General features: G+C 39.1%; 1 non-coding gene across 1 annotated transcript; it reads left to right on the top strand.

Moving 5' to 3' along the window:
- Positions 1 to 11,044: 11,044 nt before the first annotated feature.
- On the top strand, positions 11,045 to 11,151 carry LOC116128953. The gene has a single exon (XR_004127834.1). It is a non-coding gene; the product is annotated as a small nucleolar RNA R71 (small nucleolar RNA).
- Positions 11,152 to 11,599: the final 448 nt, after the last annotated feature.

The following is an 11,599-nucleotide window of genomic DNA, read 5'->3' as shown; positions in this document are numbered from 1 at the left end:
TGGAACAAGTCTATGCGAACAGAATTATACATGTAAAAATGATTGCAAAAGAACAGAATTACACCTGTTATTTACATTTGCAAGGACTAAAAAAAGTAAAATCTTTACAAGGAAAAAATGAGTTCGGAATTACTGATAATATTGTTGAAGATGTTCAGCATTCCAAGCTCACGGTACTTCGAAACTATTCAGCCTTTTGAGATGATAAGTCTTCAGTCTTATCACTTTGGTGATGCGATATGGGCCTTCCCAGTTCAGCCCCAAAACTCCCGCACTTTCTCAATCTCATAATGTTCAACAAGTAAAATCAATAAAAATCAGAATAACCACACAATCTGTGCAATAGCATATGAAAGCAACAACAATCAATTGATTAATCCATGGAAATCCGAATTACATCAAAACCCTAACCCAAAATGGGTTAGTTCATAGCCATATCAACACAAATAGAAAGAAAAACAATAAACACAACAGTCAACATATTGTAACAAAGAGAAAATAATAGAGATCTCCCCTGGTTGAAGAATCCACAAGATTAAATCTCAAATCTCTCACTTTCTCCACAAAAATGTCAAATCTACTCTAAAGAAAACGAAAACTAGGCGACCTAGACGAACTCTCTCAAAATGGCAAAGTTTTCCTTAAATAGTTGACCCAAAAACCTAAAACTTTCCTAAAATAAAACTGTGCGTTTTGGAGAAAACAAAATTTTGCAAACTTCACTACGGCGAAAAAGGAAATTCTCCGCGGCGACGAACTGAAGCTGAATCTTGCGCTTGGTTCTTTCGTAGCGACGAACCTTCCTAGAAAATTTTGAATTTACAGAATTGCCCTCTACTTGCTTCTTTGCTTGAATCTTCGATCCTCGATGCTTTCCCATTGGAAAAAGCTTCATAGTGCTTTAACTTTGCTTCAGAACTTTCCCAAATTATGAGATTCGCCAACTTCTGGGTCCAAAAACTCCAATCCGCTCATTATTAGCTCAAAATGTCCGTTTTGGTCTGAAATAAAAATATATATGGAATTAACTGGCAATTCAGGCATAAACGAGCTAAGAAGTATCCAAAATCCAGCCAAAAAGCCTAAATAAAATAGTATAATCCTTGGATTATCAAATACCCCCAAACTAAAGACATGCTTGTCCCCGAGCATCAGGTACAAAACACGACAACAAGAAAAACGACTAACAAACAAAAACACAAAACAACAAAATTGAAAATGAAATAAGAACATTAGACTCAACTTCACACAACAAGCTTCCTAGAATTTATACAAGTCTCAAAGGTTGTTGAAAAATTATTACTAGAAAATGTTCAACACTCCAAGAAGTTATAAGCTGCATTGACTATCTTTCTCTATTGGTCCACCGAGTAGGTGATCCCCACTTCAATCCACATTCCGACTTCTCGGACTATTTTATGCAGAAAAACAAAGTTTATCAAATGGCGGCAGACTCCATAGGCCTAAATATCGAACTACTCTCCACTAGTGAGGATTATACATTACTAAAGATCAAAAGGTCTTTACAGGCTTGTAACGTTAGGCTCAGTTAGTGGGCTTCAAAGAAAAGGAAAGGATAAACAAGACAAGAGAACTCGGTTTCCTTTACGCAGACACGAAGACTTAAATCAACTTCAACTTTCTTCCTCAACCACCACTTAAGATGTCAATCATTTTATAACCCTTAAACATGTGCAATTCTCATTTTTGCTACTGCAATGCAGTTCTTGAAATAATTTTTTTTTTTTTTAAAGCAACCATAATCAATTTGAGGTTAATTACCTCTCTTATTCTTCTTGTCCTTTTCACAACCCCCAAACTATTCTTTTAGTACATTCGCACAACTCTCCAAGCTCTTTGTGTTTGCATTAGGTTTAGAATTCTCTTAATGGTTGCGGGCATGTTTAGGGTGAAAGGTTTTGGGCATTATTGGTTTCACAAGAAAAAAAAGGCAACGATGGTTTCATAAGGCTCAAATGGGTCACTAGGGATAAAATTTATGGTCGGCTGGAAAGGCTCAAACATTCCAAAAAATTGCCTAAATCACTTCCTCAATAATGTCTATTCCTAGAATTTCGCCTCAAGCACTTCTCGACTAGATTCTAGAGTCCACCAACATTATCAAGACTTTACCTAACCACATAAAATGAATGTAAGCATGCCGAAATAATGAAAATGGTGGTTGAACCACTCAACAAACCTCAAGCGAAATTCAGTCAACCCAACATAAACTTGAAGCAATGCTTAACATTTTTCAACAATAAAATCCCAACAATCCTATTCTCTTCATGGACTTATGTAATTCATCATTGGCATAACACAACAAAACATGAAAATAACTAAACATCTAAACAAAAAATCAAAAATTTTCTCAAATTTTTCCTACCCCCAAACTAAAGATGACATTGTCCCTAATGTCACATTATGCACAAATTAGGAATGGAAAAACAGAATTTACAAAGGTACAAGATAGTTCCCTGATTAATCCGTGAAGTTGGAGTTTCGCTCAACAGTATGCACACCTGGTCCTTGGCTTTCTCATCACCATAATCTGTAAAACAATTGAAATACTGTATTGTCTACTATGTTAGAAAATTTCACTAACAAATATGAAAATATTACAATCCTAATCTCGCCTTTACAACTACTAGGAAGTTAAAATAAAATTTAAACAATCCAAAACGAAAAGCAAATTAGCTCAATGTTCAAAATAAAAAAAGATGACAACTAAAATAAAGAAAAATAAACTACAAAACAGGTGCTCAGGTTTCATTCTTCGGCCTCCTCCTCTCCATCGGTGTCGTCATCTTCTGAGTCGGAGCCCATCCATTCCTCTAAATCCCAGTCTTCCCATTGGAAGTTCAAAGTATCAATGTCGAACTTGGTGCAGTAGCTCTGTTGCAAATTATATATCATCTTGGTCTGCTCTACTAGCTAAACTTTATGTTGTTCCATCCGTTTCATTGTATCCATCATCTTCTGCAGCAACTCCTTCATTGTGGTTGTTGAACTGGATGATGTGGCAGCTACTGTGGTTCTTCATCTTTTCGCTCTGGATCTGGGTCCTTCACTGGTTGGATGTTCAAGATGCTTGTGAAAGTAGTTGGTGCCGAGGACTGGGGCAGGATGGATAAGTGGTTCATCATCAACCGTCTCGACCCCTGCTCGAGTGCACAACTCTGTAATGAAATGTGGGAAAGGGAAGCTCCCTTGACTTGGTTTGGTTGCATGCTGGATACTAGTCAGGATAATGTTTCCCACATCAATGCTCTTCCTTGTGGCAATAGAATAAAGCAACAATGCCTTCTCATAAGTCACTGTACTATAGTGCGTCTCCGACATCATCCTCGCACACACAAAGTACTGCCACAACCTAGCCACTGGTGTAAAATTTGTTCCTTTATTACTCTTCCTGCCCTTCTTCAAAATCTCCCAAGAGGTATCCGATTTTGCTATAACCTTAAGTATCATCTCATTCTTAAACAGTCTCTTCCTAAATTCCCCATACTCGTCATGGTCAATTTGAGGCAAGTTATAAAAATCATTGATATCCTTCGCATCAAATGGCACATCGGTACCCCTCACAAACACATGACCAGGATCATAATCAGGGAGGGTGGCATAAAACTCTCTCACTATCGACTCTATGGCCGCGTGTGCAGGTTCACTCATAAAGAACCCCCAATTTCTCCCTCGACTCCACTCAACAGCATGGCTCGTGGTCAATTCACGCTCGGCAACAAATCCCTTATCTTTCCTTTGGATTGCTCCTTCATATCGTTGCCGAGCCTTGTCATTAACAAATCGGTTGTCAACCTTTTTCCCTTTTCCTTTACCCTGGGATGGTGCTTTGAGCGACATTTTCCCCAAACTACAAATCTAACTCAATAATTCAACGCTAAGCACCCTACTATTAACCACAATCACTCCTGCAAAAACACAAAAGTTTCAAAAAATTACACCTAGACCCCTAAACTACAATTCTTCTAAACTCCACAAAACACTCCCAAATTTGAAAACCCAACCTCCTTAACACCACACAATTCAATATCCACACCTCTTCAATCAAAATCAAAGCACAAATAACACTAAAAATCCACAACTCACTCAAACAATCAAAATCTCAGATTCAAAACTCTAATAATCGAAATTGATCAATTAAAAGTTTGGAGAACTCGAAATCTTTCCAAACCTAAGATGTATTCACCACCAATTTAACCAGATTCGGCCTAGATCGTAAAATCCCCAAATTCTTGAACCCAAGGGTTTCCAACAAATTTCTTCAAATTTTCATAGAGATTCTTGTTAAAATGAGTTGTTTTGGTGTTTGTGAAGGTTAAGGAGTGAGGAAAAGTGATGGGAATTCACTGGAGAAGCTCTGGATTGAAATGGAAAAGTTAAGCCCTCGGATGTGTTTGAAGCTTTTCGCGAAAATGAAGAGTCAGGGCTCACTATTTATAAAAAACAGTTTCTGCCGCGGTGAAGAACAATTTTCGCCGCAGCAAAGTTCTTCATTTAGTTAAAAATTCAACCCAGTTGATGCCGCAGTGAAGAAACATTCTTTGCCACGGTGAAATTTCCAAAGAGTACTTCGCCCTGGCGAAGAAAGTGCTTTGCCACGGCAAAAGTTCCTTAGTTAAAATTTGCTCAACCTTTCTGCCGCGGCGAAGAAAATTGTGTCGCCGCGGCGAAAAATTCCAAGGAGTACGTTGCCCCGGTGAAGAAAGTGCTTCGCCGCGGCAAAAGTTCCTTAGTTAAAATTCGCTTAACCCTTTCTGCCACAGCGAAGAAAATTGTGTCACCGTGGTGAAAAATTCCAGGGAGTACATTGCCCCGGTGAAGAACAAATTTCATCGCGGCAAAGTCTGGCACTTTTTGACTTCCGTTTTGTGCAAAATGTGCTTCAGCATGGCGAAGAAAATATGTTGCTGCGGCGAAAATTGGAAAATTTTCCTTTTTCGCCTTAGTTTGAAAATTCACCTGAAACACCGAGAACACACAAAATCAAAATCATTCTAAATCATAAGAAAACTAAACAAATTCAAATAACAAAACAATTGAAAACACTTGGGTTGCTCTCAAGAAGCGCTTGTTTATAGTCGAAAGCTCGACTTTCTTAAGTCTTCATGTCGGGATGTCAAGTCGAATGGAGAATGACTTGCAACTCATCACCCCATCAATGTATGGCTTTGATCCGCATCCATTGACAGTAAATGTGCCCATTTCTTCATGTGACACCTCCACCACCCCGTACGGGTAAATTCTAGTAACTATGAAGGGTCTGGACCATCTAGACTTAAGTTTTCTAGAGAAGAGCCTAAGTCTAGAATTATACAACAATACTTTCTGACCCATTTCAAAGTTCTTCCTCCTGATATGCTTGTCATGCCACCTTTTTGTCTTTTCTTTGTAAATCCGAGCATTCTCATATGCTTCGTGACGGAACTCATCGAGTTCATTCAAAGTTAGCATCCTTTCCTCCGAAGCAGCTCGTAAGTCCATGTTTAACTGCTTGACTGCCCAGTACGCCTTATGCTCTAGTTCCATCGGCAAGTGACATACCTTCCCATAGACCATCCTAAATGGGGACATACCAATTGGAGTCTTGAATGCAGTGCGGTAGGCCCATAATGCATCATCTGATTTCTGTGATCAATCCTTTCTAGATGCATTAAGTATCTTCTCTAGAATTCCCTTAAGTTCTCCGTTCTACAGTTTCACTTGCCCGCTAGTCTGTGGATGGTATGGTGTCGCTACTCTATGTTTCACACCATATTTTCCCAACAGCGCATCTAATTGCCTATTGCAAAAATGCAATCCTCCATCACTGATNGGGCTACGAACGTTTCTAGAATGGCCACCATATGTGCTCATAGGGTTCTCACTATCAAGATTTGAAGCACTTGATACCCTCGTCACGGTTCTACATTCTAAGGACATATATCAATACATATTGCAATAATAATGATTTACGCGATATAGAATAAAATGTCTTTTATTGATTAATGAACATCATTACAAAGAGTTAATTTTACAATAATTGATTGGCTCTAGGGCATCTACTCTAACACTTTTTTCGCCTTAGTTCGATATTTCACGTGAAACACCCAAAAACACACAAAATCAAAATCATTCTAATTCATATAACAACTAAACAAATTTAAAACAACAAACAAATGACAAACAAATGAAAACACTTGGGTTGCCTCCTGGGAAGCACTTGTTTATAGTCGAAAGCTCGACTTTCTCAAGTCCTCATGTCGGGATGTCAAGTTGGATGGGAAATGACTTGCAACTCATCACCCCATCAATGTATGGTTTTAATCTTTGTCCATTGACCTTAAATGTGCCCTTTTCTTCATGTGACAGTTCCACCGCCCCGTATGGGTAGACTCTTGTAACTATGAAGGGTCCGGACCATCTAGACTTAAGTTTTCTACGAAAGAGCCTAAGTTTAGAATTACAACAACACTTTCTGACCCACTTCAAAGTTCTTCATCCTAATATGCTTGTCATACCACCTTTTTGTCTTTTCTTTGTAAATCCGAGCATTCTCATACTCTCCATGACGGAACTCATCGAGTTCATTCAAAGTCAGCATCCTTTCCCCCCTAGTAATTCGTAAGTCCATGTTTAGCTGCTTGACTGCCCAGTATACCTTATGCTCGAGTTCTATCGACAAGTGACATGCCTTCCCATAGACCATCCTAAATGGAGACATACCAATTGGAGTCTTAAATGTAGTGCAGTAGGCCCATAATGTATTATCCAATTTCTGTGACCAATCCTTCCTAGATGTATTAACTGTTTTCTCTAAAATTCCTTTATGTTCTCTGTTTGATAGTTTCACTTGCCCGCTAGTCTGTGGATGATATGGTGTCGCAACTCTATGTTTCACTCTATATTTTCCCAACAGCGCATCTAATTGCCTATTGCAAAATGCGATCCTCCATCACTAATGATTGCTCGTGATACCCCAAATCTTGAGAGAATGTTATTTCTCACAAAATTAACCACCAGCTTGGCATCATTGGATGGCAATGCAACTGCTTCCACCCATTTGGATACGTAATCCACCGTTACCAAAATGTAGATGTTCCCATAAGAATTAGGGAAAGGACCCATGAAGTCAATTCCCCACACATCGAACATCTTAACAACTAGGATATTATTCAACGGCATCTCATCTTTCTTCGAAATGTTTCCACTCTGTTGACATTGGTCACATTCTTGAACCATCCGGAAGGCATCCTTGGATAAGGTTGGCCAATAAAATCCAGACTAAAGGACCTTAGCCGCTGTCCTTGTTCCTCCAAAATGACAACCCACTTCTCTCTCATGGTAGTGCCATGGAATACTTTCCATCTTCTCTTCCGATACACACCTACGTATCATCTTATCAGCATAGTGTTTGTACAGAAATGGTTCTTCCCAGAAATAATACTTCAAGTTAGAGAAAAACTTCCTCTTCTGCTGAAAGGTCATTCCATTTGGGAGCACTCTTGATGACAAGTAGTTTGCAAAATCTGCATACCATGGTGCTTCTTCCACTCTCATCAATTTCTCATCCGGGAAGGTTTCTTTGATTTGGGGTTCCTCTTCACTTCCCTGACTTGGTCATTCAATCCTTGACATATGATCCACCACCACATTTTCTGACCCCTTTTTATCTCAGATTTCCAACTTAAACTCTTGTAGTAGTAGGATCCATCTTATCAATCGTGGTTTTGCTTCTTGTTTAGCCAATAGATGTTTGAGTGCTGAATGATCCGTGTAGACTATCACCTTAGCACCTAGCAAGTAAGAAAGAAATTTGTCAAATGCAAAAACCACAGCTAATAGCTCCTTTTTCAGTAGTGGTCTAATTCAATTGTGCATCAGTAAATGTCTTGCTAGCATATTGAATTACATGTAATACCTTGTTTTTCCTTTGTCCCAATACTACTCCTAGTGCAAAATCACTAGCATCACACACCAATTCAAACGGTAGTCCCCAATCGGGAACTGTAATAATAGGTGCATATACTAACAATTTCTTAAGAGTTTGAAAAGCATGCATGCATTCATCATCAAAATCAAAACCAACATCTTTAATCAATAAATTGCAAAAGGGTTTAGAGATTTTAGAAAAATCCTTGATAAACTGTCTATAAAACCTCGCATGCCCCAAGAAACTCTAAATTGCCTTAACATTTGTAGGTGGTGGCAGCTTCTCTATCACTTTTATTTTTGCTCGATCCACTTCGATGCCATCCTTTGAAATTCTATGATCGAGTACAATTCCTTCCTGTACCATGAAGTGGCATTTCTCCCAGTTGAGCACCAAGTTCGTCTCCTGACATAGCTATAAAACAAATGAAAGATTAGATAAGCAATTGTTAAAAGATGAACCAAAAACAAAGAAGTCATCCATGAAGACTCCTATGAACCGTTCCACCATGTCACCAAAGATAGACATCATGCATCTCTGAAATGTGGCTGGTGCATTGCATAATCTGAAAGGCATCCTTCTATATGGAAAGGTGCCATAGGGACAAGTAAAAGTTGTCTTCTCTTGATCTTTAGGAGCAATGGCAATTTGATTATATCATGAAAAACCATCCAGGAAACAATAGTAAGCATGCACTGCCAATCTCTCCAACATTTGATCGATGAACGGAAGTGGGAAATGATCCTTCCTTGTCGTTTCATTCAATTTCCGGTAGTCAATGCACACTCTCCAACCTGTGGCTGTCCTAGTTGGTATCAATTCATTGCTCTTATTCTTTATCACTGTGATACCACATTTCTTTGGAACCACTTGCACTGGGCTCACCCATGGACTATTTGAAATAGGATAAATTATGCCCGCATCTAGAAGTTTCACCACCTCCTTTCTCACCACTTCCTTCAGCGAAGGATTCTCCATTGTGGTTGCACCCTAGGCTTGACATCATCTTCCATAAGTATCTTATGCGCCCAAAACGATGGAGAGATGCCTTTAATGTCTAAAATAGTCCATCCAATTACTAATCTATGTTCCCTTAACACCCTAATCAACTGTTCTTCTTCTAATTTGCTTAACCTTGAATTGATGATTACTGGGAAGGTTTCGGATTCACCAAGATATACATATTTAAAGTGAGAAGGTAAAGGCTTCAGTTCAAGTTTGGGAGGTTCTTCCTTTCCTTCCTTTTCCTTCTCTTTCTCAAAATCAAATTCCTCAAATTCTAGATCTTGGCTCTCAACCATCAGCTAAAGTGCTTCCAAAAATCTAGCACATTCATTCTTCGCTGGCTCATCTACTTCTATTGTTTTTGATTGGGCAAGACACGCTTCTAGAGGTAATTGTGGATTGTTCTCTTCAATAGCCTCTGCTACTAGTTCATCCACCACGTTTACACTAAAGCATGAATTCGACTCAAATGGAAATTTCGTAGCCTCAAAAACATTGAACGTTACTATTTCATCTTGGACTCTTAATAGTAACTTTCCTTCTTGCACATCAATAAGCACTCTTTCGGTGGCCAGAAATGGTCTTCCCAAAATGAGAGGCATTTCCTTATCCTCGTCCATGTCCAATACAACAAAATCTGCCAGAAAAATTACTTTATCCACCTTCACCAAAACATCTTCAACTATACCTCTTAGATGTTTTATGGATTTATCTGCAAGCTGCAACGACATGGTTGTTGGCTTCACTTCACCAATTCCCAACCTCCTGAAAATAGAAAAAGGCATTAGATTGATGCTTGCACCTAAATCACATAAAACTCTCTCAAAAGTAATGTCTCCTATAATACAAGGAATAGTAAAACTCCTTGGATCTTTGAGTTTCGGGGGCAGCTTCTTCTAAAGAATAGCACTACACTCCTCCGTGAGCATCACTGTTTCCTCATCTTCTAACTTCCTTTTGTTTGATAAAATCTCCTTGAGAAATTTTACGTGGCTCAACATCTGTTGCAATGCATCTGTAAAAGGAATGTTAATATGCAATTTTTTAAATATTTCAATGAATTTGGTAAACTGCTTATCTTGATTTTTCTTCTTGAGTCTTTGAGGAAAAGGCATGGGAGGAGTGTGATGTGCCAACTTTGGTGGTATCTCGGGGAATGGTAATTTCTCTTTCTTTTGTCTTTGCCTCTCTTCCCGCTTTTGTTCATCTTCCCTAGAACTGTTTGGTTTCTCTTCAACAATTATTTCTTCGTCAACTTCCTTATCGGAATCTTCCTTTTCTTTTGGTAGGCTTCCTTCTTTCCTTGATTGTTCCACCTCTTCCAAGACTGTCCCACTCCGTAGTGTTATTGCATTTGCTTGCTCGCGTGGGTTAGTCACTGTGTTGCTTGGTAGGGAACCTTGTGGTCTCTCATTTAGCTTATCAACCAATTGACCCACCTGTATTTCCAAGTTTCGAATGGACACCCCTTGGTTTTTGAAATTCGTCTTGGTCTCATTCATGAAACATGTGGTCTCTTGCATAAACTTTCCAAATGTGTCCTCCAGTCTTGTCACTCTTTGCTCTCCCGATTGATTATTCACCCCCGCTTGGTTGTTTGGCATCGTTCCTTGGTTCCATTGATTATTTTGCTGATTCTGTTGATTCTGATTGCCCCAAGATAGGTTTGGATGATTCCTCCAACTAGGATTATAAGTGTTGGAGTACGGATTGTTCGGTTGCCTTTGATTTCCTACTGATGATGACGACGCTGAAGCAAACGTGTTCCTTACTTGACATTCACTACTCAAATGGCTACCTGCACAAAAATCACACGTTAGTTGAGGAGCTTGAATAGAATTTACCCGCATACATCCCAACTATTTCTGAAGTGCTATAAGTTGGGTTGAAATGGAAGTGTATGCATCAACTTCATGAAGACCCATAGATTTCTTCGGCTGCACCCTCTCATTAGGTCTTTGATAGTTGTTACTTGCTAAAACTTCAAGCAACTCATGAGCTTCTTCCTGTGTCTTATTTTACAATGCTCCTCCCGATGCTGCATCCACCATGGTTTGCACATTAACCATCAATCCATTGTAAAACGTTTAGACTTGCATCCAAACTGGTAACCCATGGTGTGGACACCTCCTCAGTAGTTCCTTGTATCTTTCCCATGCCTCATATAATGATTCAGACTCTTCCTGTAGAAAAGATGTGATATCATTTCTCAATTTTGCTGATTTTGTTGGAGGAAAGAATTTGGTCAGGAACTTTTGTGCTAATTCGTTCCATGGTGTGATTGTTCCTGATGGTAGTGCCATTAACCATCACTTAGCTTTATCCCTTAATGAGAAAGGGAACAGTCTCAATCTGATGGCATCATCTAACACTCCGTTTGACTTGAAAGTATCACAAATCTCCAAAAAAATTTGCAATGTGTAGATTTGGATCTTCCTTCAAATCTCCCTTGAACTGTACTGACTGCTGGATCATCTGGATGATTGCCGGCTTAATTTTGAAAGTGTTGGCTTGTACAACTGGTCTAGTAATACTTGACCCACTGCCATCAACTAAGGGAACTGAGAATTCCCTTAATGTTCTATTTTCTGCCATCTCAACAACTATGGCCTCTGGTTCAACTGTAGCCTCTCGTTCTTTTCTCTCCCTATTAAGTCTTCTAGT

Source organism: Pistacia vera, unplaced genomic scaffold (genome assembly GCF_008641045.1).
Source record: "Pistacia vera cultivar Batoury unplaced genomic scaffold, PisVer_v2 Contig205, whole genome shotgun sequence".
Taxonomy (NCBI): Eukaryota; Viridiplantae; Streptophyta; class Magnoliopsida; order Sapindales; family Anacardiaceae; genus Pistacia; species Pistacia vera.
This window is presented reverse-complemented; position numbering and strand designations above follow the sequence as displayed.